General features: G+C 43.4%; 1 protein-coding gene across 1 annotated transcript in view; it reads left to right on the top strand.

Moving 5' to 3' along the window:
- The first annotated feature begins 23,157 nt into the window (after positions 1–23,157).
- Positions 23,158–25,881, top strand: part of NCMAP (non-compact myelin associated protein) — a 44,780-nt gene continuing 42,056 nt past the window's right edge. The window contains exon 1 of the mRNA XM_027841475.1: positions 23,158–23,221. The gene's annotated coding sequence lies outside the window, so the exon portion shown is untranslated. The remainder of the gene's footprint in view (positions 23,222–25,881) is intronic.

Below are 25,881 nucleotides of genomic sequence, written 5' to 3'. Positions count from 1 at the left end.
GATTTCAGCAGGCTTAGGCTGTGGAGTTCTCGCTGTGCCCTGGCTGAAGGCTTTCTTGGGGCTCATGCGCTGTTTACTGCCTGCTGTATACCTCCTCAGAGGTAAATCTTCCATCCCTGATGTGAGTTAAGTGACAGTGATCACGCTGAGACACAGCGTGTGGGGGGTAGTGGATCAAGGACCATCCTTGGAGTCCAGAAAACCTGGGTTCTAGTCCTGCCTCTCACAATTCCTGTCTGACCATAGGCAAGTCAGCTGATGATCTCTGAGCCTCAGTTCTCTCCTCAGTAAGAGAAAGATAATAATATTTACACACAGAGTGACCATAAGAAAAATGTTTTGCACTGAAGATGATTTATTACCATCATTATTATTTTTTCAGCCCAAATAGAAGAATCATAATGTTCCCCCAAGAAAAGCTGCATACCATAGCTAAGAACTAATATTTCTATAGTGCTTAGCTTTAAGGTTGGCAAAATGATTTGTATGTATTATCTTATTTGATCTTCACAACAAGCCTGTTAGGTAGGTGTTATTATTTCCATTTCACAGATGAGAAAACTGAGGCTGAAGGAGCTTAAATGACTGTCTTGGTCTCAACTCTAGAATAAGTCTAGAATAAGTAATATTTGAACCCAGACTTCCCAACTCCAAGACCAATGTTCAGTATCTCTGTCTCTCTCTCTCTCATCTCTCTCTCTCATCTCTCTCGCTCTCTTTTTTTCCATCTGTCTGTTTCATACTCGTGGTGGCTACGTGACTATGGACGTGAAACTCTAAGCTACAGACATACAGCAAATGTAGGTGTGTGGAGGGATTTTCCATTCCAAGAGTTCCTTCACACTGATAAAATTCTACTTACAAAGCCAACCCCAAGAAGCAGCTTCTGTAGAATTCAGCATTCACTTTTCAACATTGCCCTGCTAAAGGCTGAACCACTTGGCCACTAACCCTCTCTTTTCGGAAAAATTCCTAATATCTTTTTTTTAGAAACTTCAAGTCTTTTATACATACATGCAGACATACATATGTTTCACTGAATGAACATTTATTTTTTAAATGTCATTTTTATTTTGTTTTTATGTTACATACACTTTTAAATAATTTTATTTTCAGTTCCAAAAGAAAAACTCCAAACGACAAAATCCTCTGGTGACTCGGTGCCCAGGCCTAGGGTGGGGCACTGATAATGTAATCATGACGGCTTTCCATGCTCCAGTGGGAGGATTGGATGTTTTCCACTTCTGATTCTTCTAGGCCCCAGATAAGCAGGATCCCAGAACAAAGACATGGTAAATAGCCCTGTGGGAGCCTGAAGACCTTGAAGGTTTTTTACAAAGTAGACTTCTTTCACTAGATAGGACCATAGTGGTGTTATAGAGATGTGATTTAGAAAGGTTTAGAAGAAGACCACAGGGATACTCTGTCAAGAGCTTATTTTCAAATCAAATCACTAGGTCTTTAGTGAGTGACTAAATGCCTACAAGCCCTAGTGCTGGGTGTTACTTCGGCTTTCCAGGCACCCAGTTTTCATCCTCCTCCCTTCTCAACACCAGTATTCAATCAACAACAACAAAATCTTTGCACAGCTGCTCTTCCGTCTTTCTACCTCCTCAGCCTTCCCCCTCCCCTCACATTATGTTGGTATTTCTGGGGCTTTGCATGGTTCCTGGCACACTTAAAAGTTCTATCTATCTATCTACTTCTTCAACATCTCTCCTATCTCTTTCTTTCTCTTCCACTCACACCCCTATAATTCAGGCCTTCATCACCTTTTACCTGAATCATTGCAATAACTTCTCCCTACGTCCAGTCTTTCCATCATCTATGTTACTGCCGTGTCAGTGTAAGGCTTGGACCCCAGTCCTAGGACCATATCTCTCCCCAGCCCAAAGACCCTATCTCTGGCAGCAACTCATGAGTGGGACCAGGGAGGCAAACTTTCTGTCCCTGCTACTGGAACAAGCTGACCCTGTAAAACTTCCCTGTACAGTTACTGTATGTAATCCAGAGGTCAAACTATAGACATCAACTCTCGAGGCTATCTTGTTACAGACATAGAAGACCAAAAACACACCCATTAGGAACCACTCCCCCCCCCCCCCAACAGTGAATGATGCCAACCCAAGGAACAGAAACCATATGTTCCTTTAGGAACCGACCACTCCTTAATCCCACCCCAGACCACCTAAGTAGCATACTTGGCATACCATTCACTGTAAGTTTTCTATATACGCTTTAGATTCACCCCCATTAGGCTAAGTTCCCTAAGGAGTTCCACCCGTTTTATTAGCGTTATAATAAACTTTTGCTACTTGACCAGAAGGCTGCTTGAGTCTGAGAATTCTTTCCAGATAACTCCACCCTATACCTCAATAGTTTTGGGGTCCCTGCACTCCTAAAACCACATCATACTCACAAAGGTTATGTTTATGTTCACAAGGGTTTGTCAAAGTGCAGCTCACAGGTGGGACTAGATAAATCTGGAATATTAACCATCCTTTTTAAAGGGAGACTGATTACTGCCAAAAAATTTTTTTATTTATACATATGTGTGTGTGTATGTACATTATATTTTATTGTTCAGTTGTTTCAGTCACGTCTGACTCTTCGTGACCCCATCTGGAGTTTTCTTGGCAAAGATACTGGAGTGGTTTGCCATTTCCTTCTCCAGCTCATTTTACAGATAAGGAAACTGAGACAAAGAGGGTGAAGTGACTTGCCTAAAGTCACACAGTAGTAAATTCCTAAGGTTGGATTTGAACCCGGATATTCCGGACTCCAGGTCTGGTGTTCTATCCACTGCCACCTAGCTGCCTATATAAACACACCCATATTTACATATACATACATATGTGTATATACATGTGTGTGCATATATACACATATATACATCCAGAGAGAGAGAGAGAGAGAGAGCAAGCTTATCTAGGGGAAATTATTTTTAGATTCAAACTGCTTTCCTGATGTCTATCCCTTATCCAGGAAGGAGGATCTCCAGCTACATCCCAAAGTCTTGATTCCCTCCCCAACAAACACTAGTTACCCAAAGACCATCAGAAATAATGAATAGTGAATCAACCCATTTATCCAAGCCAAAGGCAAACAGAAATCAAAAAAGTTGTACAGATGAAAATATACCAGGCAATCCATCAAGTGAATAAACTCTCCTACTAGGAGAAAGATCACTCAGCTCAACTGAAAAAGTCCCCAATCTCACCGAAGAGGAAATTGCCCCAAAGTTTGGAGTGTGGCACCCTGGAAATCAAAAACATGTCAAGGCATTGGCTGCTGTACATGTCAACTTCTTCCCAGTCTCTCTCTCCCTTCAGAGGCCTCTTCCTAAATAGACCTTAGAACTGTGCATCTTTCTCAAAGAGGGGAGCAAGTAGACTTCCTCTCCCCTCCCAAACTCCACCCTCATGCAGGGGGCATAGAATAACCATTCTGTTGACCAATGAGCTGGAGAAGGAAATGGCAAACCACTCCAGTATCTCTGCCAAGAAAACCCCAAATGGGGTCACGGAGAGTCAAACACGACTGAACAACCACCACCACCAAGGTGGAATCCTATACAAATATGGCAGGCACTGGCATTCCTAAAGCATGGATCTAATCATGTCAGTCTCCTATTCAAAAGTCTTCTTTGACATTTTATTGCCTCTAGGATAAAATGTAAACTCCTCAGCCTGGTATTCAAAGGCTTCCACCATTATGATCCCACCTAATCTCAAAGTCTTATTTCATATTACTCTAACCCATGGCTAACTCCCCAAAGTTCTATATTTCCATGGACAGGCTCGATCTTGGGGGCTAAGCCCCATGAAGGTAATTTTCTTGCTTTTGACTCAGACCCCAACCTGTAGTTCACCCCAGAAAATCTCTCTATGTAGTTCATATGTAACCCATGTCTAGGTTTCTGTAAATGTGGGTAAAAGTTCCCATGCAAGTACCTAAGGTAACATATATCCAGCAGGAGAGTTTTTATTTCACCCCACTGAAAATACAAAAGATACAAAGGACTAACCAAAGTCCATAAACAGATAGAAAAAACATAGCACTTCAAAGGACTCATAGCAGCTCATATGCAGATACAGAAAACAAATTCAGTGGGGCATTTGGACACCAGTTTCTGCGTGCGGAATTGAGGTCTCCAAAGCCTGTCTGTAGGAGTTTTTGAAAATAGTGATCCCACTGCCCTCAGGAAAGCTCTTCCACCATTTCCTTGTCCCAAAGGGAGGACAGAGGGAAAACTGCATAAGGAGAAGTTAATAAGTACGAGGAAGTCTTGGCCTCAGAGTCTGTGTAACAAGCTGGCAGTTCAGCTTCATTTTTGGTTTGGCAAGTCAACTGAACCAGAGAGAGCCAGGGCAGATTGAGTGTTGAAAGGCTGAGAGGCTACAGAAGAAGAGAGTGAGGCAGAGGGCTAATTACAGGGACTCCAGGGAGCTGCCTCCAACCGCCCAAGTGAGCTGGGGTCTGGCGCAAGAGGCAGGTCTGATTGGGCTGAACTTTCCCCTTCCAGAGGATGTCTCTAGCCAGTAAAGTGACTTCTTCCTTTCTCTGTCTGACAGGGCAGAGGTTGATTCCGAAGCTTTCCTGTTTTTTTAAGGTTTAGATAAACTTTCTGTTGTAATCAGTCCCACTGCTGGTTTAGAACTACTTTGATTTCTATACTTCATCATTTGTGGATGGGGAGTTGCGAAAGAGGCAGAAATGGTATATGTTATAGGGAAGGAGAGAAAGAGACAGGAACAGACATTGTCCTAATTGTCCAAGGCAGAAAGAGTTTTCTTTCCCCACTCCCAAGCTGGGGGCTCAGGAGCTACAAAAGAGTTTTTAATTAATTATTATATTTATATAATTATTATATTATAAGTAAACTTCCCAAAGGAAGATGACGCCATGTGGATCTGGTTCTTTTTTTCTTCTACATCAAGAGTTCTTAACTTTTTTTTTTTTTTTAAATGTCATGGGCCCTTTTGGCAGTCCAGTAAAGCCTTTGGATCCCTTCTCAGAATAAAGTTTTTAAGTGAATTTTTTAAAATATAGGATTATAAAAGAAGCCAATTACATTGAAATACAGTTATCTAAGTATTGAGAACAAATAAGTGCACAGACCCTAGGTTAAGAACCCCTGAGCTAGGCTCAAGCTGAAGGCTTAAAAATAGAAGTGTGGCTATCTGGTGGGGCTGGGCTGTCACTCTGGCCTTTCCTTTGTCCATTGTTCTTTTCCACATGCTCATAAAGATCTTTTTACAACAAAGGACAGTTTCTAGAGAGTAGGCCATGCCAGGTGGGAGTAGAAAAGGACAGGATGAAAAAGACCAGTGATGCCCACATTCCAAGGGTGGGAGCCACTCATGATGGAGTCACTAGCTTCCCTCTTCACCTTATATAACCCAACTCACACAGGCATCCTGCTTCCCAGCTCGTAAACTCCCCACAAAAAAAACAATCTATATTTAGGGACTGCTGGACAAGCAATATCCCTTTGAGCCTGTACTATCTAACTCCCCCTGTAATAGGAATAAAGTGCGTAGTTTGGATCCCTTGCTTTCCTAAGTCCTCTCCAGGACTCCTCTATCGACAGGGGACGCATGGGCAGTCCCCTTCTCTTATTTATTTATTTTTTTTTGTTTTTTTGTTTTTTTGGGTGTTTTTTGCTAGGCAATGGGGTTAAGTGACTTGCCCAGGGTCACACAGCTAGTGAGTGTTATGTGTCTGAGGCCGGATTTGAACGCAGGTCCTCCTGACTCCAAGGCTGGTGTTCTATCCACTGCGCCACCTAGCTGCCCCCCTTCTTTTATTTTTTAAATGCATTTTTATTCTTATTTTTTTACCTTGTTACTAAAAAAAATTAAGCATTTTCATACATAAAGTAGAAATACATGAAACCACAAATTCTGTATGTAAAGTTTGTTTTTTCTTTTAAGTATATACTAAATTCAACAGGTAGTTTCAAATCTATCTTGGTCATCTGTGTTTCCTTCCAGCCTTTTCTAAGCATTTAAAAAAATACTTCAGTGACCCTCTTTGCTTTAGGTTATTTATTTATTTATTGCAACTTCACTGCTAACCCTCCTATCTCCTTCATATATCTGTTCATTACCCTCCCCCTTCCAAATTGGAACCAAATTAAAACAAAACCCTTGTAACAAGTGTGCCTAGTCCAGCAAAACAAGTTCCCTCATTGGCTGTGTTCAAAAATATAAGTCTCATTGTGCACATTGAGTCTATTTCTGTCAGGAAGTGTCTCTAGGATAAAATGCTTCATCATTGGTCCACTGGAACTGTGGTTGGTCATTGCATTGACCACGGTTCTCAAGTCTTCTGATGTGGGTGTGTGTGTGTGTGTGTGTGTGTGTGTGTGTGTGTGTGTGTGTGTATGTGTATAAATAAATAAATATGTATGTACATATATGTATGTATATATATACATTTATTATCTATCCCTTCCATTTTCTCATTGAACAATTAAAAATAAATGAAAACAAAATCCATCCTCATAACATATATACATGTTCACATATATGTAAATATATGAACACATACAACATACATAGTGCAATGCATGTATATCGATATGCAATACACATATACATGTGTAGGTGAATGGTGTGTACATATGGACATACACAAACATGCATGTGGTTATGTGTGCAGTGTGCATATAGACAAGCATGTGTGTGTACATACGTGTGTTATATAGAGATAGGTATATGTGCAATATGTATATAACTGTATATATCATATGTCTATATGTATCAATATGCATACATGAGCATGTGTATATGTATATGCAAATATGTGGGTATATATACACATGTGTATACATATATGCGCATAGTCCAGCAAAACAAATTCTCACATTGGCCATGTCCAAAAATGTTGATCTCAGTTTGCATTTTAAGTTCATCATCTCTCTGGCATGAGGTGAAGAGCTCATTTTGTATTCTGTCCTCTGGCATTGATGAGGATGGGCTCTAGACCCCAAAAAGGAAAAACCCTGGACTTTCCCACGTGGCCAAATCTTGGTGTTTGCCTGAGGCTATAATCCCATCAACTGGCCTTTCATTGTGGCTACACCCAATCTCTGTTACCCTTAACCTAGCCTGGCCCTCCATTGTCCTACCTCCCTGTGCCTTCCCCCTCCCCAATTTCCACCCTTAATTCTAGCTAGGCTCCATTCTTCCTTGGCCATCTGGTCCAGGTCCCAGGAGTCCTGGTCACCTCAGCTTACTGGCCACTCCCATCCAGATCCTCCTTAGACCCCTCCTCCAGTCACCCCAAACTACTTGGCCACCCCTGGTTCCCTCCCACAGTCTTCCTGTATATAAGGTCCATCTTGTCTCCATTAAGGTATTTAGATTCTTATAATCTAGCCACTGCTCAGATTCTTATAATCTAGCCAATAGCTCACTAACATTCAAATTCCTTTTTTTGCATTGATCAGAATTTCCAAAGCCTTTCAAAATTGTTATTCTCCTTAATGTTATCATTATTCTGCTCACTTCCTTGTGAATCAATACCTGGAACCCTGTTTCTTCTGATATACCATTCACTCAGACAGCTAGAGTGCTGGGCCTGGAGTCAAGAGGACCTGATTTCAAATCCAGCCTCAGACACTTAACTAGCTGTGTGACCCTGAGCAAGTCACTTAATACCTGGCTGCCTTGGTTTCCTCAATTATAAAGTGCGGGTAATAGCACCAGCCTTGAAGGATTGGTGTGAGGATCAAATGAGATAATATTAATAAAATGTTTAGCACAGTGCCTGGCACATAGTAGGCTTTCAATAAATGTTTACTTGACTAAAATTATTTTTTTACATATGCGTCCTTTTCTTCTTTGACTCTGGGCTAAAGGCCTAGTAATATTATCACTGGGTTAAAGAGAGGTATAATTTAGTGATTTGGGGCGCATCTTTCCAAATTACTTTCCAAGGGGGCAGCTAGGTGGCACAGTGAATAGAGCTCTGGCCTTGGAGTCAGAAAGACCTGAGTTCAAATCCAGCCTCAGACACTTAACACTTACTAGCTGTGTGACCACGGGCAAGTCACTTAACCCCAATCGCCTCACCAAAAAGCAAAAATAAAAACAAAAAACAACCAAATTACTTTCCAAAATGGCTGGATCCATTCACAGCTCCATAACAGTGCATCCCTGACAAGCCAAATTTGGCTGGTCAGCCAAGAGGCCCATTTCTCAGCAGGCCAAATCTCTTCAGAAATAAGGAATAACAGCAATGTTGTTTTAAGAACGACTTTGTGCAAGTAAGTCATTTTGACCATTATGAAAATGGAATGGTTAATGACTTTACTAACCACCTTTATCTGCTTGAGCTCCCTTACTATCCAGAGGAGGTCAGATTGACCTGGGAATCAGAATCAGGAGGCAAACTGAGCATCCCTTAAGTTTTGCAGGGTTCGCTTGCTGAACCCAGGAATCCCTCTGCTGTGCTGGAGACCTCAGAACTGACCTAAGCCAGTTCATACCAGCTCTAAATGGCAGAACTAGCACATGCATCCTAGTTCTGGGACCTTGGGGGCTTTTCGGCCTGACTCTCTTTTTTGTTCCATGTAGACATCTCATGATCTCTGTGAAATGGCTCCTCCCTGGGAAACAAAAACTGAACCCAAGGAATTGTGGCACTATCTGATTGGGCCATGATACGGCCATTCCCACCCAGCATTACGGGTTCTTTTTGTCCTTATAATCTGTGCAGCCTAACCCCAAAGGGAGCTCAGTTCCAATTGCAGCTCCAAATCCACGCCCGCCAGCTTGAGAGAAATGAATACACATATGATCTAATTCTGTTCATCTTTCTTAGACCCAACTGTGGAAGCTGACACTATTATAAATACCCAAATTAACTATAAAGGACAGATGAAGAAATAACGCTATCTGCATCCAGGGAAAGAATCAATAAACAGAAAAATAGAAGTATGTATATATATTATATATATATATGTATGTATATACCTATTTATGTCTAATGGTAGCCATTTCTAGACCAAGGTTGGGGTAAATGTAAAACGCTGTAGACTCGGAGTCACCACCCCAACTGATTGTCAAGGCTAGGAACGATGGGTCACTGAGTCAACGTAATTTTCAATATTATGAGCCAAGCACTGTAAGTGCTAGGAATACAAAAAGAGACAAAAGACAGTCCCTGTACTCAAGGAATACAATCTAATGGGAGAGATAACATGCAAACAATATATACAAAGCAACCTATGTAATAAATTATATAATAAATAATTATATAATAATTAATAGAGGGAAGGCACTGGAATTAAGAGGAGCTGGGGAAAACTTCTGGTAGAAGGTGGGATTTTAATTGGAACTTAAAGGAAGCCAGGGAAGGCAGTAGGGAGCGATAAGAAGAGAGAACATTCTGGGAATGAAGAACATCCAGAGAGAGTGCCTGGGGGTGAGAGATGGAGTGTCTTGTTTGTGGAACAGCCAGGAGGAGGTATCACTGGATTGAAGAGTTCCTACCAGGGAGTAAAGTATAAGAAGACTTTGAATGCCAAGTAGTGTTTTGTATTTTTCTTGGAGGCAATAGGGAGTCACCGGAGTTTATTGAGGAGGGGGAGTGATGTGGTCAGACCTGCACGTTAGGAAAAATACTTTAGTGGCTGAATGGTGGATAGATCCAAGTGGGGAGAGACTTGAGGCAGGCAGACCCCCCAGTAGCTTTTGCAATAATCCAGGTGTGAGGGGATGAGGGCCTGCATCCTCAGGGTGCGGTGTCAGAAGAGAGGAGGGGGTATGTTGGAGACTTGGTACAAAGATAAAATGATAGTTCTTGGCGACAGCTTAGGTATAGGGGGTGAGAGGCTACCAGAAGTGCAGGATGACTCCCACGTTAAGAAGTTAAGTGACCTTCTTAGAGTCGCATAGTCAGCACGTGTCCGGGTCAAGACTTGAACCCAGGTCTCCCTGGCTTCAAAGCCAGCTCTATCCAGTACACCACACTGTCTTTCAGTTGCACTTACTACTCAGAAGAAAAAATAGTCTTTCAACTAATTTACTAATTAATTAGTAATTAATTTACTAACTTAATTCCCAATTTCCGAGGTCATAATGCCACCTCCTTTTCCTCAAAAAGTAAAATGTTTATGGTTGGAGAGTTCAGTAAGTAGGACTTTCCAAGAGTAGAGAATGCATGAGCAGAGCATAAGGCAATAAGGAGAAGGTAAGGGATGGTCATAGAATTGTAACTAGGGTAAAGCAGTCAGGAGTCTGGCCTAGGGTGCCAAATTTAGGGCGCGATAACTGCACTTGCAGTTTTTTGGTGACAAATGTAATAGATACAACAGAGTTGAGGGAGTTGGACTGCCAGGAGTTAGCAAGAATAATTAGTTAAAACAGGAAGCTACTGGATAACCTGGCTGTAGATGGCATAACAGGATTTGGAGTCAAGGAGTACTATCTCAGACACTTACTAGCAGTGTGAGCAAGTTATTTAACCGCTAGCTCAACCTCAATTTCCTCATCTATAAAATGGGGATAATAATCGGATCTATCTCACAGGTTTGTTGTGAGGATCAAATGACTTAACATACAGTATAAGAATGAGATAGTATATGTAAAGGGATTTGCAAACCTTACAGGCCATACAAATGTTATCTATCATTATTATAGCCAGGTCCCCAAAGCCAAATACCAGGAGAGCCCCTCCTCCACACACCCTGTTCCCTAGTGCCCTAGCAGCCCTGTGTCCTTCCTGGGTTTCCACCCAAGAGGACTGTGTCCGTGAATCTCTGTCCCCAACTTTCCATGAGGGCTTCTCTCTCTCCCATTCACCCACCTCCCAGCTGAATTTTCCTAAAACATTGGGCCTGAGGGCCTCTTTTGTACCTCTTACCCTAGGCAGAGTTTCACAGAATGATGAGGAGGCCAGTTTGGAGAGAGCAGAAGTTTTTCCTGTAGGGGGCTATCCAAAGGAGCGTTTTGGAGCTGAAGCCAGAAGGACAAAGGAGCTTCCTCTTTGCAATGTCAGAGGATCCCTTAGTACTATGTGCCAAACCACCTAAGAGGGGCTGAGAGGGGTCCTTGGTAGTGCAGACTGTCCTGGGAGCCTAAAGGAGGGCTCTGACCCTGAGCCCTGCCTGGCTTCTGGCGAGCCCAAGGGACCAGTTCTCAGTTCTGCAGCGTTTCCATCCCTCATGTTTCTAGATTCTCCCTCCCCACCTCCCAGTCTGGGAGAACCATCCAGCTTTAGAACAATAAAGTACTAAGTAAAAGACCACCTCACCCATCCCACTTTCTCTTTTGGCAGATGAAAAAATTGGGACAGCAGAAAGGGACAGTAACTTACTTAGAGTCACACGTTCATTCGATTCATTTAGAACCTGTTTAAGAGCCTTCTTTGATCCAGGTTGGGTTCTGGGACTAGAATCCCAGAGAGAGAGAAACAGTCCCTTCCCTCAAAGAGCTTATGTTTTACTAGGGAATAATGGCACGTAGATAAGCTTTCAAGTTTGGAATGTACTTTACTGACTTGTTCTCATTTAAACTTCACAACACTGTGAGGTAAGTGCTATACTAAATTAAATTAGTATATTTTAATTATAATTAATTAATTTAATAATATATAATATATTATTGTATATTATATATAAATAATATTTATATAAATGAATTTAGTTTTATATTTAATAAATAATATATGTTATATAATATAATAAATAATTAATGATTAATTAAATTTCCATTTTACAGATGAGGAAATATGAACATCAAAAAATAGAAGGTTAAATGACAATGTCAGGTGAGATTTGAACCTTGATCTTTCCGACTACAAGCCCAGCACTCTACCCACCAAGCCAGGCTGCCTCTCTTAGTACCACAAGTCAGTAGAATCAACAGCAAGTGGTATCCAGGATGTATTTGAAGCCTTCCAGGGGAAGGTATAATTGGAGACAACATGGAATAGTACTTTGAGTGCTGAGTTTGGAGTCAAGATCTGGCTTGAAATCCACCTCTGACACTTGGTACCTTTGACACCCTGGGCAAGTCATCTCTTTGGACCTTAGTTTCCTTATCTGTAAAATGGTGTTAATGATAACTAGAACTAGAAGATAACTCACAACAGAGTTGTTGTGAGGTTCAAGAGACCTTTTTAAAGTGCTTTGTTCAAACCTGGCCTCAGACATTTACCAGCTGTGTGATCCTGGGCAAGTCACTTAACCTGTAAAATGGGGATAATAATAGCACCTACTTCCCAGTGTTGTGAGATTCAAATGACGTATTTGTAAAAAATGCTTAGGACAGTGCCTGGCACATAGTAGGCACTACATAATACAGAATAAGCTACAAATATGCTTATTCCCTTCACCCCTTTCTCTTTATAAACTTTGAAATATGATATAAATGTCAGTTATTAATAGGTGAGAGAAGGCAGCATCTTAAGGGACATTGGCTTCAGTTTCCTCCTTCATAAAATGAAGACATTGAAGAAATGGTCTCTAAGGCCCTTCCCAGTTCCGATATTCTGGGTTCTAAGGGCCCTCCCAGCTCTGGCATTCTGGGTTCTAAGGGCCCTCCCAGCTCTGGCATTCTGGATTCTAAGGGCCCTCCAACCCTAAATTCTATGATCTTCTATTGATCTCGGAAGGTATTCATCCATTTACAGATTTTCCATTTCGTTCTGTGCTGAAAGCTGGAAATGGACATTGTTCCTTTATTGCTGCCTAGAGAATGATCAGTATGAATGCACTGAATCATGGGCTTCCTGAGAACAGAGAGGATGAAGACAGGGCCCCCTCACCTTGGCCGGGCTGCTTAGATGAGCAACCTTGACAGTCAGACTTCTGGGTTCTGTGCCCAGTTCCTACACTTGCATGTCTCCCTGACCTCGGCTGAATCCCTCATCCCCTTCAAGGAGGAATCGTGGCACCATGGAAAACCTCACTGGCTTATCAGTCAGAGCCCCCACGTTCATCACCCCTGCTGGGTCACTTAACACAGGTGTAACTCATCTTGGGCAAATCACTTTGCTTTTCTGGGCCTCCTCTGCAAAATAAAGGGACTGGACTAGATACCTCCCTCTAAATCTGTGATTCCCCTCTCTTTAACATGACAGATAACTAAGGCAGGGCCCAAAGTCAGTGGCCATTCCACTTTGGAAGCCCTGCAATCAGTAAGAATTTATGGGAGGCCTAGATGCGTCCCTTTATAACATCCACCCATTGATCCTGGTTCTGCCATCCAGTGCCAAGCAGAATACGCGTAACAGCTGCACCAGGAGACAGCCCCCCAAATACTGAACACAGGTCAGTTTCCTCCCCTGAGCCTTCTCTTCCCCTGGATCCACATCCCTCGCTCCTTCAGGAGGAAGAAGGGAATCTCGACTCACGTGGAGGACAGCGCTTCTTTCGATGAGACTGGGGGAAAGGCGGAGAGGAGAGCTGTAGAGATAAGAAATGTGGAGGTGGTGATGGGAATAACCTCAATGGTGGGAGAAAAGCAAGGCAGTTTGTGAATGTGTGTAGGGAAGGAAATAAAGGAAATGAATAACAGTAGCCTTACTTTTTGGCAGAGTTAGTAACTGACCCAGTGCTTTCTTCATCAAATAGATACACACATACCATGTGCAGCACGTTATTCAAGATGACTTGATTGTAGCTACGCTAAAACTCAAAAAGGGTGGATGGCGGCGGTCATGCAGCTGGCGATGGTAAGAAGAACGCTACAGCTGACATCGGAGAACCTGGGTTCAAATCTCTATGACTGATACCTTTGGTAAATCACTTTTCCCTCATCCTCTCTGCCCGCCCTCCTAATTTTAATAGCAATGTTGCTTCCCCCCCAAATCTCTATCTGGCAGGTCCAAAAGGAAGTAGGTACCTAGGCTTTCCCTCGATCTTCTTGCCAAAGTGGGAACTCTGGGTTCCCTCCCAGAAGGATAGGGCAGGAAGGGAGTAATATCCTGCCAGAGGGCAGAAGAGCTTCTCTTTTGTGTCCTGGCACAACACCCTCCAGCCTCCCAGGTATTGCCATCCGATCTGAGTGCCCCTTAAGGACCCCTGAGCCTTGCCATCCTCCCTCTGGCAGCATCCATCCATCAGCCTTACAGTTAAATCGCACCATCTATGTTGTGTCTCTTACTTAGAATATGAGTTCATTGAGAGTAGGGACTGTCTATTTATTTACCCAGCATTTAGCACAGTGCTTGGTACATTATAAGTGCTTAATAAGTGAGTGCTACAAGTTTGAGGTTTTCTTAGCATAGAAGAAATAACCAATTTATCCTTGACAGCAGATGTTGAACAGAATCCACACAGACTAAGCCAAGTCTTCTAAAGATTAGATCCTCATTGAATTACACAGCAGGGGCTCTAACTGTCCTTCCAATGTGGGGAATGCGGCCAGGTGATCTCCTTCCCAGTCCTTCTGCCTCCGTCTTCAGTTTTCCCCAACTCAGTTTTTGTTTGGGGTTAATCCAGCCTGGTCTTGGATTTCTCAGCTTTCCCTCTTCTCAATGCTACTTCCCTTCACCTGAAACTGCATTCTAATTCTACGTGACATTTAGCTGGTTTCCCCAACAACCTCCTAGAAAGGAGGTAAACAGTGGATTAAAGCTTCAGGTGCAGGACCTGGGAATGGGCAGCCAGAATTGAGATGAAGACCCAATGCTCCCAACGCTGAGTCAGAGCAAGCTAATAAGAGAAGAGAGCAAGAAAAGTCTAACCCCCGGGATGAATTTGGACACTTTCCATGAAGACTCAAGAACTCTTTAATCTCTCAACATCCAGGACCTCACAGAGTAGATTTGGGTATGGAAAAGTGTTTGTGGAAGGGTTTCATTATAGTCAGGTCCCACTCTTCATGACCCCATTTGTAGTAATAAGCAATTCTCTGATGGCTTTCTTGCTCTTGAGAAAGAGTTGTTTTGTTTTTGTTTTTGTTTTTGTTTAATTTTTTTTCCCCTTAAGTCTCAGAAAGAGTGAGTTTGGTCATACAGAGAACCGGATGAGAAATCTGAAAATCTTAGATCCAGTTCTAACTCAAATCTAGGTCCTTGGACTAGTCATTTCCTCTGGACCTTAGTTTCCTTGACTGTAAACTGGGGATAGTCCTTGCTTATCTACTTTATAGGATCATAGTGAAGATCAAGTCATCCTACTGGATATTTCTATTGTGTTTTAAGGTTTTAAATACAACACGTGTGTTTGTATAGATCACACAGATATTCCCTACCTGCTTTTATCGACCATGTGGGCGCTCCAACACAGTTACATATACATTATTTTAAAGATACACATACATATGTACACCACACACACACACACACACACAGCAGCTAGGTGGTGCAGTAGATAGAGAGCACTAGGCCTGGAGTTAAGAAGACTTGATGTGCGTTCAAATCCAGCCTCAGACACTTCCTAGCTTTGTGACCCTGGGCAAGTCACTTCACTCTGTTCGTCTCAGTTTCCTCATCTGAAAAAAGATCTGGAGAAGGAAATGGCAAATCACTCCAATATCTTTGCCAAGAAAGCCCTAAATGGGGTCATGAAGAGTCAGACATGATTGAAACAACTGAACAACAAAAATACACACAGATATACACATATATACACAACTATATGTATATATACTATAGATATAATTATTGATATCTTTTTTTTACATTACCAGAATTTCTCCCAGTGGCACTTCCCCCTCTCAGAGGGCCATACCATACAATAAATATAATATTTTTTTTTTAAAGAAAAAAAGGGGAAGAGGAGAAAAACAACAGCAAAAATCAATCACTATATTGTAAAGGCCTGAGAATACGTGTGCTGCACCCCACCACACCTCTACAAAAGAAGGAGGGGAGATGTGTTCTCCTATCTCTTCTCTGGGATGTGTACATGTTATTATTATAACGTATAATACGATATTATCTTGGTCTGTTTCCTCATTTATAAAGAAAGGAGCTGGGCTGGAAGATCCCTAATGTGTCTTCCACCTCCAAGACTATGGTCTCACTTGTTTTTCACAACAATCCTATGAAGGATCCACTCCTGGTAATATTATACCCACTGCGCTCTGACAGAAGCCAAAGAAAGAGCTGGTAGTGACATTTAGGGAGCATATGTATTGATTCAACAGGCATTTATTAAGCACCTACTATGTACTAGGAATTGGGGATAGAAGAAAGAGAAATGAAATAGTGCCTGCCCTCAAAGAACTTGTGTTCTGTTAGGAGAAAACAACATGTGTTTAGATAAGTAAATATCTATCTATATCTATCTGTCTATCCATCTCTATAGCTGTATCTCCACATATCTATATATCTATCTGTATCTATTCATCTATCCGTCCATCCATCTATCCATCTATCTATCTATCATAAATGCAAAACATTTCAAGGAGGGTATTCACAGTTTTGGGGGGATCAGATTTGCAAAGCACCTACTATGTGTCTTATGGGGGTAGACCCCACTCTGAGAGATGTATCTGTTACATTTTGTAGCAGCCACACACACACACACACACACACACACATACACGGTTCTTCAGTACCTCGAGGGTTAGGGAGTCTTTCTTCTCTGCCATTGGCTAGAGCCCCCCTCCATTATGTCCCCCCTCCAATTTTAGGGATCCTGTGACCAGCATTCCAGTTCTATTTAACCATTGAGCATCACATTAGCTTTTACAAAGGGATATTTACTTCAAAGATATGGCAAAAACAAATAGGCAGCCATAGTCTCATGGAAGGGAAGGGGGATTAGATTCACAGCTTAGCTCCGTTCCTACACAACATTATTCCCAGCAAGTTCAAGTTCAAAGGCCCACAGCATGAGCAGCCTTCATTCCCCATGGCTTTGTTACTGGTCTCCATGCAACACCTGTCCTTAGTTTCTGTGCCTCAAGCTCCTAGATCAGAGCTCTACTCCCTGCAACTAGAATGGAAAAGGCCCCACCCCAAACCCATTTCTGGGGCTAGATCTAGGCCACGAGGGTAGAGAAAGGAACTGGCCTTCAGACTCTCCCTCACTGATGGGGGGGGGGGGCCCTTCACCCTCAGAGCAGAACGCAGGAATTGTCTGGTCTATCCCTGGTGAGGCAGTTTTAAAGACACTGACATTGTCAACTATTCAGCCAATGGAAAATGGCCATTCCTGTTGCGGTCTGAGCGGTTGAGACCCCTCAAAGACTGGTACGGGACAGGGTCGTCTGGAATGAATTCACAGACTCAAGCATTCTTTAAGTCAAGGTGGCAAAGATTTATTGTTACTCTTATCAGCGGGCAAGGATTCTTAAGGAACCTGCGAGAGACTGAGGATAGAGCTAGGGTTTATATGGAAAAGGGCATGGGAAAGGAATGCCAGGGACACTGATGAGGTAATCTAAAGTTCCAGGTGTCTTTGGTAGCTATGGATGAGAAAATACAGGGAGGGAGATGACAGAGGTATGGCTCTTTGGAGTCTGGCAGGAGGAAGAGTCCTTGGGCCAGCCAAGGACAAAACTCCTTGGGCTGGGCAAGGCACCCCTCTCCCTTTGTCTTGATGAGAGAATGCTCTGCAACAAGGGAAAGCTTTCTCACAAGACAGGAACTTACTAAGAAATTGGGAGATTTCCAGAGACAAGATCTGAGGGCTGGGGCCTGAGCAGCCCAGCACTCTCTCACCCAGCTTTGTGTAGCTGCACAAGGGAGAGAGATAAGGGTCATGCTGGGGCCCACGCATGAATAACTGCTAGGCACAGTGTCCTTGGGCTGGGAAATAGTTGTCAGAGACAGTGTTTCTGAGGCTAGGGAGAAATTGGGGTCCAAGTACAAGCACAAGCACCCAAGCACCCCATCAATTCCCAACCACAGAGTGGACCAAAGCAGTATGCCATGCATGGTCCAGTTCTCTAGTCTCTGAGAAGCAGGTTCCCTCAAGTCTTCCACTGGAATGACACCATCTTGAATGGTCTAAGCATTCCCTAAATCCTTATTACACATACATTATTAATTCCTTTGAGCCTCTCAACACTCCTGTGAAGCCGGTACTATGGGTATTTTAATCTCTGTTTCAGAGATGAGGAAACTGAGGTTCAAGGAGATTACATGAAATGATTTGCCCACAATGTCACAACAAGTAGCTACAATTAGATGAGATTCACGTACAGTTCTTTCTGACTCTATGGTCAGTACAGATGAGTTCCACCATTCCTTTTAACCCTAGTCTATGATTATTTTAACCACTGGAGAATTCTAGTTACTTGGACTAGAACCTCTCTGGATTAAACCTAATTTGACCAAAGTTTCTGCCCTCACACCAATGCCTCCTCTGTGTTACATTTCAGAGTGGAGGGTACAGCCCTACATTTTCCCCAAACACATCTGCTCACTGATTCAACAAGTCCTTACTGAACTCTTTGCCCAGCTCCCTGCTAGGTCCTGGAGGTCAAGGTGGGGAGAAAGATAGACAGGTATCAGAGCCACCCCTGCCCTCAGGAACCCCAAAGTCTAGTTGGGGAAATAAGATAAAGTCACATACAAAGTTAAATAACAATTCAAGATTTAACTAACAATGTAAGAATATGTCTTTGCTATTTTAATAATGGGGCAGCTAGATGGTGAAGTGGAAAGATTATTGGGCCTGGAGGCAAGAAGACTCAACTTCTTGAGTTCAAATCTGGTCTCAGACACTTATTAGCTGTGTCATCCTGGGCTAGTCACTTAATCCTGTTTGCCTAAGTTTCCTCATCTGTAAAATGAGCTGAAGAAAGAAATGGCAAACCACTCCACTATCTTTGCCTAGAAAAACCCAATGGGGTAATGAAGAGTTAGACACAACTGAAAAATGATTAATGGTTTCATGGTGTGGCAGATGGTTGCATAGCCTTGGAGTCAGGAAGACCAGGGGTCAAGTTTTACCTCTGACACCACGTGACCAAAGGAAAAATAACTTTACCTTCCAATGCTGAGGGGAACTGTCTAGGACAGTTGAGGACGGGAAGGTTCATGGACAGAATTCCCTATACTTCAGAATCATCAGGTCTGGACCCCAGCCCCTTCCACCTCCCCAAATTCTCCCTACAGTAACCCTGCCAGGTAAGAAGTTCAAGGTTAATTATCCCCACTTTACAGATTAGAAAAATGAAGTTTTGAGAGGTCAAATGAAGAGGGGCAGTGGGATATACTGACAAAAACATTAGCTCTGGCATAATAAGGTCTGTATTCAAAACCTGACCCACCTACTTACCACTTCCTCCTCTTTGTGTTTTTGTCTCTTCATCTATAAAACGAGGGGCTTGGACCACCAGACCTCTGTCATCCCTTACAGTTTTTTTCCTAAATGATATTTTATTTTCCCTTAAAATACATGTAAAAACAATTTTTAACATTCATTGTTTCTTTTAAGTTTTGAGTTCCAAATTTTCTTTCTCTCTCCCTCTCTACCAGCCTTCCTTGAGGTGGTAAACAATCTGACACACAGTTCTTTTTCAAAATAGATTTGTAGAAATATCTTTCGTTTTTACATTGCCTAAACTTCTCCCTGTATCCCAGAGAACTTTCCCTTATAACAAAGACTTTTTTTAATCGTCAAAATCGGTCAACACATCAGAAAGAACCAGATTGTATGGGGTTTTCCACACCCCTGGATCCCCGATTCAGTAGGTGTCTTATCATATTTTTTCCTTTGAGAGTAAACTTATTTTTTGTCATGTTGCCACGTTCAGTTTCTATTGTTTGGTGATGTTCTTTCCGTTTCTGTTTTTGGAGTAATTAGACAACTTCAGAGAACCAGAGAAGACCTCTGTGTTCTGATAAGGAGTGAATTGAGTAGAATTGAGAGAACAACTTTACAATAATAATAACATTATAGAGAAAAACAACTTAGAAAGAGTCTAGAACTCTGATCAACTCAATGATAAGCCAGGAGTCCAAAGTGTGGAGATTAAATACCACTCACCCTCTGACAGAGAGTTAATGAACTTAAAATGCAGAAGCATACATTTTTGGATGTGGCCAATGTGAGAATTGCATGCAGCTATGTATTGAGGACTTTTGTATTGTTTTGTTTTGTTTTTTTGCTCAAATTGGTGGTGGGGAACAAATTAATTCATAAAAAACAAAGGATATTTATGCTAGGATATGCTGCATCGATCTCAATATAATTATTGCAGTGGTATTGCTTAGAATTAAAACTCAGGCCCTCTGAACCACTGTGCCAAAGGAGAATGGTAAAAAATACTTTGCATCATCTTGCTTTTGTAAAAAAGTATTTTCTGGAGTCAGGAAGACCTGAGTTCAGATGTGACCTGAGATACTTAATGCTTACTAGCTGTGTGACCCTGAGCAAGTCACTTAACCCCAATAGCCTCACCAAAAAGAAAAAAAAAAGTATTTCAATTCACTGCCTTGTTTGGGTAGGATTGCTATTGAAATCACTGTTATTAGTATGAATGGTAAATATTTCTTGAAAAACATCTTAAACTCAACATGGCCAAAACTGGACTGGTTATCTTTCCCCCCAGCCCTTTCCCTCTTCCTGTCTTTCTTACTGCTGGGGAGGTCAGCACTGTCCTCCCAGTCCCCCAGGGCACAACCTAGGTTTCATCCACAACTCCTCACTCTCACCACCCCCATATCCCATTTATTGCCAAATCCTGCCCATTCTACCTTTGAGACATTTTCCCCCATATGCCTCCTTCTCTCCTTGACAAAGCTGCTGGGGTGGAAGTCCCTGTTTTCTCATGAAAAGGCCGTTGTAAAAGCCTAATGGCTAGTCTCCTGGCATATCATATTTCCCCATTCCAGTCCTTCCTCCATTCAGGTATCTAAGTGATATTCCTAAAGCATAGATTTGACTGTCACCCCCCAAACTACAGTGGCTCCCCATCTCTGCCAGGTTCAAACCTCTTCCTGGCCCGCTCCTACCTTTCTAGTCTTTGGACACCTTACTCCCTTCTAAACAGCTCCTTGAGGATGGACACTGTCTTCTGCCTCTTATTGTATCTCCAGCACTCAACCTGGTACCTGGTACATTTTGTTGTTGTTTACTTGTGTCCAGCTCTTTTTGACCCCATTTGAGGTTTTCTTGGCAAAGATACTGGAGTGGTTTGCTATTTCCTTCAGCTCATTTTACAGATGAGAAAACTGAGGCAAATAGAGTTAAATTAAGTGACTTTCCCAGGGTCATACAACTAGTAAGTATCTGATGCCAAATTTGAACTCAGGTCTTCCTAACTCCAGGCACAGCACTCTCTCCACTGTACTGCCCCTTCTTTGCACATAGTAGGTTCTTAATAAATATTTATTGGTTGCTTGATTGAAATACTCTGTGGTTCAGTGACCCAGGCCTCCTTTCTGTTCCTCCATCTCTCAAATCTGTTCATTCTCACTGGCTGTCCTCCATGCCTCCTCATCTCTGCCTCCTGGCTTCCTTGGCTTCCTTCAAGGAAAAGTCTCAATTCTGCATAAGGCTTTCCCTGGTCCTTCCCTAGGGGGAAATTAATTTATCCTGTATATATTCTGTTTGGTTACATAGGTGTTCCGGTGTTGTTTCCACCTCCCATTTCTCCCCACCCCTCTTAGACTGAGCTCCTTAAGAAAGAATTGTCTTTTGCCTTATTTTTTTTTAAATGCCTGGTGCTTAGCATTGTGCCTGGCACATAGTAGGTGCTTAATAAATGTTTATTGACTGACCCTATCTGGCAAAGGTCGCTTGTCATTTCAGGTGAAATCAATCCAGTGTAGTCACGCTGCCAATTTGTTCTCTTTTCCTTCTAAAATGCCAAGTTCTAGGCTGACTTCAGAAAAACCTGGAAAGGCTTGTATGGACTGATGCTGAGTGAAGTGAGCAGAACCAGGAGAATGTTGTACACAGTAACAGCCACATTGTGCAATGACTAATATTGATAGACTTAGCTCTTCTCAGCAATGTGAGGATCTAAGACATCTCCAAAGGCCTCATGATGGAAATTGCTATCCACATCCAAAGAAAGAACTATGGAGTTTGAATGCAGATCAAAGCATACTGTTTGCTATTTTTTTTCTTCTGTTGAGTTTTGTTTCCTCTTTCTGATGGTTCCTCCTATTGGTTCTAATTCTTCCTTACAACATCACTAATGTGAAAATATGTTTAATAGGAATGTATATGTATAGCCTATATCAGATTGGGCACCATCTTGGGGAGGGAGGTGGGGAGGGAGGGGGAGAAAAATTTGAAACTCAAAAGCTTATGGAAGTGATTGTTGATAATTCAAAATAAATTAATAAAAAAAGAAAAAAAATATGTTTAATAAGAAATAAAAATAAAATGCCAGGTTCTCAGGGTCAGAGATTTAGGGCCTTAGAGGTCATCTCGTGCTAGCTCCCATTTTACAGATGAGGAAACAGTCTAAGAAAGCCCAAGTGACTTGCTCAAAAGTCATCCTTGAAATAAGTGGAGTTAGGCTTCGAACCCAGGCCCTTTGACTCCCACATCCATCTCTCTGCACCCAGCTGAGCTCACTCCACCAGATAACATGGGGAGCTCCAAGGTTTACAAAGCATTTTCTCATCACGCTCCTTTCAGATAAGTAGACTATTACTATCTTGGGGCTGGATTTGGAGCCAAAGGATCTGAGTGTCTCAGATCTTACTACCTCTGTGACCCTGACTGTTCTGGGCTCAGTTTCCACTGTAAACTGGGGAATCCAACCCAAAAAAGGGATGCTGAACCAGATGATCCCCTTAAGGTCCCTTCCAGCTTTGAAGCCTACGATCCCAGTTGCTAAGGCAGGAAGAAGTCAGAGGTAAGACACTTTGCCAGAGCTGGAGAACTCGAACCTCAAGCTGGAGAGTCAGTGGTGGGGAGAGCCTCGGCAGAGTGAGCTCCCGGGGATGGGCCCGGTGACAGCCCTCAGGTGACCACGGGGAGGCGCCACGGCTCCGCGGACTGCAGACCCCTGGGCACCTGGCGCAGCTGGGCAGCTGGACTGCGCCGCTCGAGCTTGGGGCCGGAGGAGGGGGAGGGTCCCAGTGCGCCCGCCCCTTTGGGGGATCACCTGCGCTCCAACCCCGCTAGCGGGAAGGACAGTCAGGCTGGGGTGGGATTTGAGTGCGGAACGCGGAGCGCGGAGCTCGGGACCGAGCTGTGCCTAGCTCGGAGCGTCCGTGCCCAGAAACCGGGGGCTCTAAGCCCAGAGCCCAGGGGACCGAGCCGGGAGCGCCTGCAGCGGACGCGGGGCAGCGATGGCTGCCCGGGCAGGGAGTTTGTGAGCGGGGCCCGCAGCCGGACAAGGTAAGGAGCAGCGGGCTCCCGTGCGTCTTCGCCAGCGGGCTGGGGCACAGAGAGGTCTCCTTTCAGTTGACCTCGGTGGGAGTCGGTGCGCGTGCCTCTGGGGGCTGCCTCGGAGTCTGGATGGGCAGAGAGCAGAGTCTCAGAGGCAGCCCGAGCGAGCCCACCTGGGAACAGCGAACCGGGGCCAGGGATCAGAGGACATGGGCCAGGAAGAGAAGTCGGGAGGGAGATGGTCAATTCCTCCTTCCTTTAGGATTTCGGGCCTTTTTTTTTTTTTCTTTTAGACTTGACCTTTTTCCTTGCAGTATCCTGGGTCTCCACCCTTAACCCCCAAAAGAAACCTCCGAGGATCTGATTGGGAAATCCCACTCGCGATCCTGCTACTGCAGGGCCGGGACTGTTTCATTCCTACCTTTCTTTGTCTTGTATGGGGTTTTGGACCTAGTAATCATTTAATAAGCATTTGGTGAATCGAGCCCCATAGTAATGCATATACTTCTTCACAGGACTGTGGTAGAATCCCGGATCTCTAGAAGGGACCTTGATCTGGGCCAACCCTCTTATTTTCCAGATGAGGAGACAAGTCCCCAAAGGTGCAGTAATCTGCCCCCAAACACCTAGGTAGGAAGTACCCGAACTGCCAGGTGAGCTAATATTCTCTCCTGGTTTGTGCTTCTGGTAACAGGCCCTTAAGGTATGCAGGGCAGGTAGGGTTCTCATTTTGCTGAGGAGGAAACAATAGAAGTCAGTGAGACCTGGGTTCAACCAACCTTCAACCTCCTCATTTCTTTGGACCTCATTCATCTGTAAAATGGGGCTAAAGATACTTTATTTCCCTGCCTATTGTTTGAGTTGTGTCCACTTCTGACCCCATTTGGGGTTTTCTTGGCAAAGACAATGGAGTGGTTTGTCATTTCCTCCTCTCACCCACTTTACAGATGACAAACTCAGGCAAACAGGGTGAAATGACTTGCCCAGGGTCACACAGTTACTAAGTGCCTGAAGCCAGATTTGAACTGGGGAAGATGAGATCTTGACTCCAGGTCCAGTGCTCTGTCCATTGTGCCACCCCTCCATCTGATAAAACCCTTTGGAAGTCAGTTTTCCGGGGTAGAAGAAAGAGTCCTGGCTGCAGAGTCTATCCTAGTGCTTGAATTCTACTGCATTCTGGTATATGCTCTGTTATTAAACTCCTGTGAAATCTTGGGTCAGGGAGTTGGACGAGATTACAACTCTTCATATTCTGTTATAAGGTCTTTCCCCAACACATTCTACATTCTAAAGTCCTCTTCCAGCTCTGACAGTCTGTTCTAAGGGCCCTTTCAGCTCTGATATTCGATGGTTTTTTAAGGTTCCTAACCTTTGATGTTGTAAGACTGTCTTACAGCTCTGATATTCCGTGTTCTGAAACCTCTTCCAGCTCTGACAATGTTTTGAGATCTGTACCAGCTCAGAAGACCTGAGAATAATTCTAATGTGCCCTGGGAAGACAGGGATGGGGGAGGCAGTATATCAAGACAGGGAACGAGCCTGGGAAGGAGGAAGACCTTGGTGTGAGTCCCAGTTTCCTTAAAGATTGCCTGGGAGATCTTGGGTCAGGGTCTTAATCACTTGGCACCCCAGGCATTCTCCAAAACTGTTGACTGCAAAGCAGCTGCTGATCCATGGGAATTTCTTCCATTAGAAGTTGCCTATGCCAATGAAATCCTAGTCTATTGAGAGTATAAAGCCCACCTTACTACAACATAAAACATTTGGGGAAAGAGGGTAACTCATGTTGGTGACTGGAGAGTTCCCCATCACTAGAAGTATTTACATTATAACATTTTGAGTGAGGAAAGTCCTTATAGCTCATCAGGCCCAAATTCTCTTCCTTTCCCCCCCACCCCCCAGGTTTTTACAGAAGAGTAGACTGGGCAGTGCTAGGCCTGGAGTCAAGCCTGAGTTCAATTCCAGCCTCAGAAACCTCCTAACTGTGTGACCCTGGACAAGTCATTTAACTGTTTGCCTCAGTTTCCTCATCTGTCAAATAAGCTAGAGAAGGAAATGGCAAACCACTCCAGTATCTTTGCCAAGGAAACCCCCAAAAAGGGGTCATAAAGATTTGGACATGACTGAATGACTAAACAAACAGGCTCAAGGAAGGGAAATGACTTACCCAAAGTTACTCAATTAAAAACCAGAGGGCAAACAAACCTAGATGCTCTGTCTCCAAATCCAGTGTTCTTTCTACCACAGCCAAGGCTGTGTAACCATGTGCCTGGGATGTTAAAGAGAAGATTCCTGGGTAGGATAATGGGGCATAAATAGAGGATTTCTAAGGTCCCTACTGACTCTAACCTTCTAGGATTGAGACAGATTGCCTATGGGAGAAGAGGGCCCATTGCTGGCTGTCCACCTCCCCTTCTGCCCAGTTTCTCACTCCATTCTCATACCCTCCTCCCTCTCTTTAGCTGGGTGCTTGGTACTAGGGAGGGCTCTGAGACAGAGGAAGACAGTAGATAACAGACATTGGCACCACCCCGGAATAAGCCACCACCCCAGCTAGTATGTCATTCTGTGTTGGAAATCACTCATACTGAGTGAGGCATTGGGAATGTGCTTCCTGCCTGCCACACACACACACACACACACACACACACACACACACACACACACAC

This window comes from Vombatus ursinus, unplaced genomic scaffold, assembly GCF_900497805.2.
Source record: "Vombatus ursinus unplaced genomic scaffold, bare-nosed wombat genome assembly UNPS02014859.1, whole genome shotgun sequence".
Lineage (NCBI taxonomy): Eukaryota > Metazoa > Chordata > Mammalia > Diprotodontia > Vombatidae > Vombatus > Vombatus ursinus.
This window is presented reverse-complemented; position numbering and strand designations above follow the sequence as displayed.